This window comes from Petaurus breviceps, unplaced genomic scaffold (assembly GCF_028583685.1).
Source record: "Petaurus breviceps papuanus isolate PSGF00001 unplaced genomic scaffold, PetGlider_PUasm1.0 98, whole genome shotgun sequence".
Lineage (NCBI taxonomy): Eukaryota > Metazoa > Chordata > Mammalia > Diprotodontia > Petauridae > Petaurus > Petaurus breviceps.
In genome coordinates, this window is record NW_027187460.1 from 46,942,385 (window position 1) to 46,953,197 (window position 10,813).

Genomic DNA, 10,813 nt, shown 5'->3' on the forward strand with positions numbered 1-10,813 from the left:
ATTTGAGTAAAGGAATATTGGGATGAGGAAAACAAAACAAAACAAAACTGTAAGTGTTTGAGCTTTGAAAGATTAGAATGGTTAGTAATTAGAACATATGGCAAGATTTGCCAGAAAGTCAAATAATGAGTCACAAACAATCTACTGAAAAAACATAAATCAAAGACTGCCTAAATGGAGCTACAGTAACGTATCCAATGATTATACTAAATTCTCAGGTGAATTTGCTGGCATGAATTGTGTATAGCTAGTGCTTTAAGTTTGATCCCACCTCCCTAAGGTAATGTATGGAAGAATCTACTACCAGCTGTTGGAGATGGGGTAGGGAGAGGAATACTTTGCAACTTCTGTTCTTGCTATAGATTTGAATATAACTTGTAAAAAGTTCTGATCATGCTTATTTATTAAATGAAACTGAAACCCTAATGATTGGGGATTAAATTTAAGAGAAGATACCTAAATGGGGGCTTGAACCAGTAATATTGGATAATGTCTCCAATAGGTTATTTTAGGTACTCCAGAGCTATGGAAAAAATAAACTAATCTTCATAAATCCAAATCACTAAATGTTAGAGAAGCAATCCATTGTTTCGTAAACATTGCTGAGAAAAAATAATTATCATGGTGTGAAAAATGGATCTAAATATATATTTTCAGCATTAACCACCATGAATTACAAATAAATTCAGTTATATCAATGTGTTTTTTTTTTTTATATTGAACAATTTAGGAGATGAGTGGCAGAACCAAGATGGTAGAGAGAAACCAGGAAGTTGTCTGAGCTTTCCCCAGTTACCCTCAGGAAAACAAAACAAAACAAACAAACATTAACCAATCCTTTAAATGGATTCTAGAGCAAAAGAACCTGCAAAAAGACAAGAGTGAAACAATTTTCTTGCCTAAAATACATTAGAAGGACATCAGAAAAGGTCTATTTCACTTGAGTAAAAGGTGAGTGCAGCCCAGCAGAGAGTGTCCTGGAAAGCCAACAGGAGGCACTTAGTCACAGTACAAATTAGCAACTGAGGCCCCTCAGTCCTGGATCAGCAGGACAGTGGCACAGTAGACCGGCTGTGAGTGCAGAAGGAAAATTGTCATACCTAAAAACCAAACAACAGCAAGATGGACTAGACCAGGACACCGCAGTGCAGTGAACAAATTGATGGCACCTGAGACCCCAGAACACAAACACAGTGACCAGGATTCTAACTCCTAGTATAAGAAGGTTGGGACAGCATTCCCTGTGCTCCAGGAGCAGAGCTCAACTTTAAAAGCAATGAAATAGGCAAACAAGAAGTACAAAAGAACATGAAACATAGATAGCTTCTACGGTGACAGAGAAGATCAAAACAGAAACTCAAAAGAGGACAGAAATATCATAATGCCTACATGCAAAATCTCACTGGGAAATATGAATTGGTCTCAAGCCCAAAAAAGCATCCGTGGAAGAGCACAAAAAGGATTTTTATTTTTATTTTTTTTAAAGCAATCGGGGTTAAGTAACTTGCTCAAGGTTACACAGCTAGGTGTTTCTGGGTGGGTGCTAAGTGTCGGAGCCCGGATTCAGTCCCCAGGTCATCCCGACACTGGAGCCTGTGCTCTTACTCTCTGTGCTACCTGGCCGCCCCCACAAAAAAAAAGGATTTTTGAAATCAAATAAGAGAGATATAAGCAAAATTGGAAAAAAGAAATGAAAGGTATACAAGAAAGAGTCAACAATTTGGAAAAGGAAGGACAAAAATCAACTGAAGCAAACAATTCTTTTTTTTAGTCTTCTTTAAACTGTATTTTATTTCTTTTTTATTTCAACACCAGAATCTTCCCCTGAATTCCTTCTCCACGCCCTTAGAGACACATTCCACATAAATGATACATATCATGGAGGGGAAAAAATTATAAAACGAAAAAAATAGCAAAAGTGATTAGTACAGCAAAAAGTCTGCAAATATATGCAATTTCCCACTTCCATTGATCTCCCAATTCAGCAACAAAATTGGGTTGAGGGGTCTTCTCACATCTCTTCGTTAGATCCATTTCAAAATGGATCCAAAGGGTCTTGTTTGTATGAAACTGGTAGTGGAGACCTGAAGAATTCTTCCTCTACAAAGAGAACTGAGTGATGAGAGGGGCCAGAGAAGAGGTGCTGCTTTAGGCTGCCCAACCCTTGGTGGAAAAACAGATCTGGAGACAAGAGTTTTTTTTTTTTTTTTTGTCGTTGTTGTGGTGGTGGTTTAATTGTTTTTGTTTTTGTTTTACAATCCTCTGCTGAAGCATTTCAGGAGCCTGATTGGGTGCTGAGTTGGTCATGGAGGAAGTTGTTCAGTCTTTAGAAGGCAGGTCTCTATGTTCTTTAAAGCAGATGGGAAACATGACAATGTTTTGGGTGGTTAGTGCTGCTCTAACTGCTGGTACAAATCTATAATTTCTACAGGTATCAAGGATATACCTTTATTACTGAGTTTCATAGTGTTGGTGGTGAACAGTAGAGTAGATCTCTCTATGATCCAGGTAGTGATCACCCACAGGAGAGACAAGTGAAGAAGTTGGAAGATGTGGTGATAACTTCTGAGGAGAGGTTCTGGAGTGGTGACTTGATGATTACAGGGTAGATAGGCTCTTGGTTACTTCTAAAGTAATGAAGATGACTCATCTTCCATTTCAGGCCTTAAGTATATCCACCAAATGATCCACCAAACTTATCCTGAAGTAATGTTCTCTATCCCTCCACCATTTGCGGCTACAGAAAGAATGGGTTTGTTTCAAAGTGGTTTTGATTGGCTGAAATAGCAATGTGGGCCTAAACATCAACATCATCCTAATATTGGTTGTTATCATTGTCATGGATGGCTTCATCATTGATTTTGCCACCATTACCATCCCTGCTCTTGTCTTTACTTTCATAATCTTCAGCAGTCTGGCATGCAGGTGGGAATGTGGAAAACACAGAGACTTCCAGATCTCCAAATTGTACTGGAACAAATTGGGTTGGAAATGGTAAGTCTATGAATTCTTCATGAGAACTAAACTGATATGAACTGCTATTGGTGTCACTTGAAGACATTCCAATGCAGAAAGGAAAAAAATATTAAATATTAAATGAATACTTTTTAAATAATAATATGTATACTATTTTAAAAGATTTTTCTCTATAAGAGGGTATATGGGTGTATGAAAACATGTGTGCATATGTATATATTATATATATGTGTGTGTGTGTGTGTGTGTGTGTGTGTGTACAGGTATACATAGACAGAGACCACAAGACCAAATGAATAGGAAGGGATGATTTTTAAAAGGTGAAATTAAGAGGTGAGAGAGGAATATAATGAGAGGTGATGAGAAGAGACAGAATGGGGCAAATTATCTCATACAGAAAAGGCAAGGGAAAACTGTTACAGTGGAGGGGAAGAACAGGAAGGCAAAAGGGAATGGATCAACCTTATTCTCATTGAATTTGGCTTAGGGAGGGAATGACATCCAAACTAAAGAGGGTATCACACTCTACAGGAGAGTAGGGGGGAAGGGGATGAGAGGGGGGATGATGGATGGCAGGGAAGATTGGGGGGAGGGGTATTGGAATCACAACTTTTGAAAAGGGACAGGATCAAAGTAGAGAATAGAATGAGTGGGAGGTGGGATAGGAGGGAGGGAAATATAGTCCAGTCTTTTACAATATATTCACTATGGAAATGTTATGCATAACTACACATGGACAACCTATACTGAATTGTTTATCTTCCCAGCAAGGGTGGGTGACAAGGGAGGAAGTGAATGAATCTGGAATTCAAAGTTTTAAAATCAAATTTTTAAATATATATATATATATACATATATATACATATATATGCTATTATTAATGTTATTTTACATGTAACTAGGAAATAAGATATACATGAACTGGGCATAGAGATCCACCATGCCCTACTGGAAAATCGAAGGGAGTATGGGAGAAGATATGGGAGAGAGCAGATTGGATATTGGGATATATAGTGGGATTGCTATTTTGGGGTGGTGGGTAGGGGAAAAACTGGGAGAAAATTTGCAACTCAAAATGTGGCGGAAGTGAATGATGTAATCCAGGAATTAGTAAAGCATTTGATTTGGAAAAAAATATCAATCACTACTGTGTGAGCTGAGCTAATATAATAAAAGTGACAATTTTTACAAAATTTATTTAATTGTTCAGTGCCATACCAATGAAAGTACCTAAATTATGTTATAGATCTAGGGGAAATAACTTCATTCTTCTGAAAAAATGAAAGCTCAGGAATATCAAGTGAATTAATGAAAAAAAAAATTAAAAATTCAAAGGAAGGTAGCCTAGGTATACCAGACCTAAACTTGTATTATCAAGCATAAGCAGGATTTTTTTGGATGAAGAAATTAAAGCTACCTATAGGCGTGGGGAAAAAAATGTGCCATATCACCCTGAATTAGAGAAATGCAAATTAAAACAACTCTGACATACCACATCACACCTATCATTTTGGTTAATATGACAGAAAAGGAAAATGATAAATGTTGGAGAAGATGTAGGTAAATTGGAGCATTAATGTATTGTTGTTGGAGTTGTGAACTGATCCAAACATTCTGAATAACAATTTAGCAATATGTGCAAAGAATTGTAAAATGTGCATACCCTTTGATTAAGCAATGTCACTACTTGGTGTGTATCCCAAAGAGATTGCAAAAAGAACAAACAAAAAGGTAAAGGTATCTCATCTAGAAAAATATTATAGTAGCTTTTTTGTGATGGCAAATACTGAAAATTGGAGGGATGAAAGTCAGTTGAAGAATGTCTCAAGAAGTTCTGCGATATGAATGTAATGGAATATTATTGTGCTATAAGAAATGATGAACAGGTAGATTTTAGGGGAAAAAAAACCTGGAAAGACTTACATGAACAGATATTGAGTGAAGTTTGCAGAATCAGGAGAATATTCTATACTGTAACAGCAACATTTTGTGAAGATTAACTTTGATAGACTTGCCTCTTCTCATCAATACATTCTAAGACAATTCCAAAAAAAAAAAAAAAACAAAAACAAAAACCTCATGGTGGAAAATACTATCCACATCCAGAGAAAGAACTACAGAATCTGAATGCAGATTGAAGCATACTATTTTTACCTTTTTTTGCATGTGTTATTTTTTAAAATTTCTTTTGGTTTTTCCTTTGTGATCTGCTTCTTCTTTTACAGTATGACTAATGTGGAGATGTATTTAACATGATTGTACATATATAACCTAAATCAGATTGGGAGGGGGCAGGGGAAGGATGGAGGGAGAAAAAAAAAGTTTGGAACACAAAATCTTATAAAAGTCAATATTGAAAACTTTCTTTACATGTTATTGGAAAAAATCAAATTCTACTTATAAATTAAAAAAATATTGATTTATAAGTATTGCATTTGTAATAAGAAAATATTCTTAGCAAGTCAACAAATAAAATTATTGAGAAATGAAATATTTTTAATTTATAAAATTATTTTTAATATTATGAATTCATTTCTAGAATAAAATGGAATTTGTTTTAAAACAAATGTTTCTGGTAAACATGTTACTATAAATTTGTAAAAGTATGATTTATTCCCTAATATTTAGAAGGTTAAAAATGATAGTGTTATTTTTGAAAAAAGTAACAAAAGTTAACAATAATTACATGAGAATGTATTTGTTATAATATTTCATTAAATTAAATGAAAATATTTCTGATATTATACTTTGATTAAATTCACTAAGATTTTAATGTGATGCAATTCTATACTGGTAAGGCTATTTCATTCATTCACATATATATATATATATATATATATATTTTGATATAATTATTTGGAGCAACACTTTTTTAGGACTTTTTTAAAAAAATACATGGGCAGCTGGAATGGCCAGGACAAATCAAGAGTCCTGTGTGAGACAAGTGGTGGGGGCCATAGGCAGATGGTTAATGGTATACTTACAGTCTACAGTCTGAGCGCTAGCAGGGCCCCTTAGCAGTTGCTATTGGATCCTAAGTTGGCAGAGGTCCCCTCATACCCATGACATGTCCCAGACTGAGGATACTTCTCTAATGCCCTAAGGCACAAGAAGGTGAGAGGTTGTGTGGAGCCGCACAGCTGGGAGGGGTCAGCTGCTGAGGCAGTCAGCCAGGATTGGAGGCCAGGACCACTTGATGCTTAGGGGGCTGGAACGAGGGTGTCTAGTCATTCAAAGCCTCTGGTTCAGGAGTGATTTCTTCCCTTATTCTTCTTGGGGTGAATCATGCCTGCCTCGATTGCTTCCTGGGTCAGATTGCCTGCTGTGTCCAGGGCTCCTTCATTTAGGTCAGTCACCAGGCTGTCCATGGAAGCCTAGTACCTCAGGAAGATGGGGCAGATCAGGTGATGGTTCAGGATCTGGGAGCCATTGGAGGCCACTGGTAGCATGCACCATAGTAGTAAGACACACTTCCCTGCATAGTAGAAGGGGAAGCAGAAAAGGAAAATGTCAGAGAAAAACTTGGCCAGGGCAAATAAGCTATATACCACCCAGTAGGTTAGCCAGATGGTATCATCATCTTTGTTGGAGCTTTCAATAGCCTTGATGGAGGCATATGCTGGGTATATGAATCCAAAGAGATTGCAGAGCAGGGAGTCCTCATCACCAAATATGAGCTAGAGGGCAAGGAAAGCAATGGAACCTGTAGCCAGGTAGTAGTTTTTGACCCTAGAGACCTACTCCAGCTTCCCCAGGACATCGTGACAATGTTTCTCTGCTCCCCGAACCTCTGGGACCACTGCTTCAAATTATTCGTGACTCCCAGGACTGAGAGGGGAGGAGAGGTGATGGAGAATGACTGGAGCCAGGCCTGGGGGTGGCCTTCAGGGCTCGCCTGCTGCTCTGGAGCAGTGCTGGTGGTCTCTCTCACTCCAGGCTCCAAGGACCTTACCTCCTAAGTCGCTCCCTTTCCTTTCCTCCCACCTCATGGCCCTGCAACTGCTGGGCAGTACAACACTTTTAAGAAGCAAAATTGAATTAGAAAAATTAAGAATTACTAATTTGTTTGTATCATTTTATTTTATTTTCCCACAACTATGACTGTATCCTAGATTTTTCATTGAGAAGCCAAAAAACCTGTGTATCAGATATTCTTAGCATCATTATTAAATATATTTTGCAAATGAAAACTCCCTAAGAAACCAACACTTCCGTAATTATCTCTAGTATATACACATAAAAAGAGAAATAAATAAATATGTGTATTAGAATACAAATAAAAAAAGAGAAATATTCAGAGTGAGGAAAAAATGAGCAAAAAACATAATTTTCACAAAGATTATGACCATGTATATAATAACCACAAAAATGCAGTTGGAAAATTGGAAAAAAATGGCAAAAATAAGTATTTCAGAAGAGGACATAGAAATAAACACTGCTTTATTGCTATTTTGCTTATGTTCACTTATACATAAAAAAATCAAAATTTTCAAGAACTTTTTGATTATTTGTGTTCATTTTTGTATTTTAATAATAATAATTGGAACTTAAGTATCACTTTGCTTTCCAAAGCACTGAAACATTATATCATTTGTGAGTCATAACACAATGAAAAAAGCTTTCTGCTCTGATTGTTTCATGGATGCAATTGAGTCAACCCAACCCAATTGTCAGATCCCTAGGGGCAGCAACCATTTCTACTATATTTGCCTCTCTTTCACTGGGCCTAGCATTGTGCTAAGCATACAGTAAGTGATTTTCAATGGATTGATTTTGTGCCTTGCTTTCCTATTATTATTTTTTCTTTTTTTTTTTTTTTTTGGAGGGTGGAAGGCTGGGCAATTGGGGTTAAGTGACTTGCCCAAGGTCACAGGCCTAATAAATATTGTGTCTGAGACCAGTTTTGAACTCAGGTCCTCCTGACTCCATGGCCAATGCTCTATTCACTGTGCCACCTACCTGCCCCAGGTTGCTCCTATTAATTTTTTTTCATGCAAGAATGAATTATATAATTATTTTTAAAACTGAAATTGAAAAATTGAAGAATGTCCCTACTTAGTTACTAAGCATAGGCATATGTAAGAGATTTCAACTTCAGGTCAGATGGAAAGGCCCAGGGATTCTTAGGGTACAATGCCAAATCATTAGGTAATGTAGTATATTTAATGTAATATTTATGGGGGGAAACCCACACATTTATTTCTATTACTTAACAATTTGACAAAACCAAGGATTTTTATGGTGAGAAGTTTTCCACAAGATCTGCTTCATATGATAATGTCTTCAGAGACTTGGCTAGAAGCAGTGCCATTTTGGTATATAAAGATGAGAATAGGGTGAACTTATCATAAGGCCATACCTTAACCCACACAAAGTCATTTTCCTTTTACTCATGCTAAATCTAGAGTTATTTTGGACTTTCAAATCACATACATAAATTCTTCATTTTGTAGTCTATTCTGAAACCACAGCCAGACTTGAAAATAAAACTAAAGAACTATGGAAGGAGTGATCTAGCTGAATTTTTGAACTTCTGTTGGTGGTTCCAGGTGGAATTGCTTCTACTTACTTTAGGGTGTGGCAAGAGTATGTTAATTAATGTAAGCTGCATAGATTGTGTCCTATTTTGAAAATTAAAAAAATAGGAAACAAATGGGGTAATAAGGCAACCCTAAATAAGTTAAGCCTTGCAAAGAACAGACCTCAGTGCAATAGACTGTAATTACAAGCAAAGTACTTAGTCACAAACCTTAACTAAGGACTATCAAGAAAACGACAAATAATTATGGATCTATTATTTTTTAATAAATGGAGAGCAAGGAATTATTCAGGGAAATACATAGTGTATGCTGTATTTCTATTTCTTCTAGTATCAAATCAGCATCTATTACTTACATAGTATAAATTATTATCTTTCTGGAAAGGCAAGGTAAAAAGTCTAAAAGGCTATATTTCTCCTCTCCAGATACTTGGAAAGAACAAAGTTTCCCTTTTGAGAGTGGAAGACATCTTTCAAGTAAGAAACAAAAATGAAAAAGGATCTGTGGCTCTAATCCCAGTAGTTTTTCTTCCCCACTCAAATGTTATCTAATGGTATTTCACCTTGTTTTTCTCTTTCTATGATAATATTTAGATTGGGGAACATAGAAAAATTGATTAACAGAATAATGCTACATGGTGAGTGAGAAAGATCAGTGGACTTTTATGAATGGTTTGATTAATAGGTTTCATATAAAATGCAATTAGACATTTATTTGCCTTCATTTTTTCCTCCAACTTCTAACATTCTTATACCTCACTACTCAAAATGTGATCTTTGATCCACTAACACTGACCTCCTGACTGTTCCATAATAAGATACTCCATCTGTTAGCTCTGGCATTTTTTTTTCCTGGGTGTCCCACAAGCCTGGAATGCTCTTCTTCCTTAACTCTATTTACTGATTTCTTTGGCTTCCTTTAAGTTACTATTAAAATCCTATTTTTTATAATAAGTCTTTCCTAACTCCTCTTAATTGTAGTCTTTTCCCTCTACTAATTATTTTCTATTTATATTGTACATAGCTTGATATATATGTGTGTATATATATATATATATATATATATATATGTATTTCCTTACATATTCACTCCCCCATTAGATTGTTTACTCCTTGAAGATAGGAACTGTTTTCGTTTGTTTGCCTCTTTTTGTATACCTAGTCTTTAGAACATAAAAGACTGATTGATTGATTTATATCCTATAGATTTCACTGAAAGAAAACCCCAAAAGGAGCAGTAAAGAGTTGGACAGGACTGGAATAACTAAACAACAACAGTGACAATATTTCACTGAGGAGGATTGATAATCTACTACAGGATGATGCCATATATATATAGCAATCCTCTCTCTAAATAGGGGAATTGGGAAAAACTCACCATTAACAGATAGTCCTCTTGTTTGAACTTAATGAAGAAATCTTTCCTGAAACTTTTGAAAACCTTATGTGATCATCTGTTTGGGCTTCATAATCATATTTAATATCAGTTTAATAATAGCTAATATTTAGATAGTGTTTTACAAAACTCTTTACAAATATTAGCTTTTTTGATCCTCACAACCACCCCATAAGATAAGGGTCATTATTCTCCTTGTCTTACAGATAGGGTAATTAATGCTGAGAGTTCAAGTGGCTTATCTGAAGCCTTGCAAATAGTAAATAAATAAGACAGGGTTTGGACTTATTTTATTGGTTTGTTTTCTACCACAGGTCCTGCACTGTGCTTAGTTCCAGTCTAATTGCTTCAATTTAATTGACAAAGATATATTGAACAATGAGGTTTCTACATTTTTCTATGCTAAAATTACTTAAGAAATTGACTTTTTCTCCACTGAGAATCTTACTAACTATACCGGAATATGCCATCATCATCTTCATCATCATCATCACCACCACAATTTTTAGAATGCTTTAAGGTTTACACAATATTCTACATATATTATTTTATCCTCACAATAACCCTACAATGTGGATGTAATTATTATCCCATTTTTTTATTAGAAAACTGATACTGATGGAATTTAAATGACTTGTCCATTTCATGTAGGTAGTATGTCACTTAGCTAGTAAGAATTTGAGCTTGAAGTCTTAGCATTAGTTTCTTTATCTGTAAGATGGGGAGAATAATAGGCAGACAATTCAAAATCTGGTCTTTCCACCTTTAACACTATGACTACTCTGCCACCTACCTTCCTAGATATTGTCCTTTTACTAACTTTTTTTTTTGTTAAGGATCTTCTTTTACTTTGCTATTGAGTTGTTTCAGTCATAGCTGACTCCCCATTTCTTTTTTTTTTT

General features: G+C 35.6%; 1 pseudogene; it reads right to left on the reverse strand.

The window, feature by feature from the left end:
• Positions 1-6,203: 6,203 nt before the first annotated feature.
• The window catches only part of LOC138156069 (receptor expression-enhancing protein 6-like), a 150,933-nt pseudogene continuing 146,323 nt past the window's right edge, over positions 6,204-10,813 (reverse strand).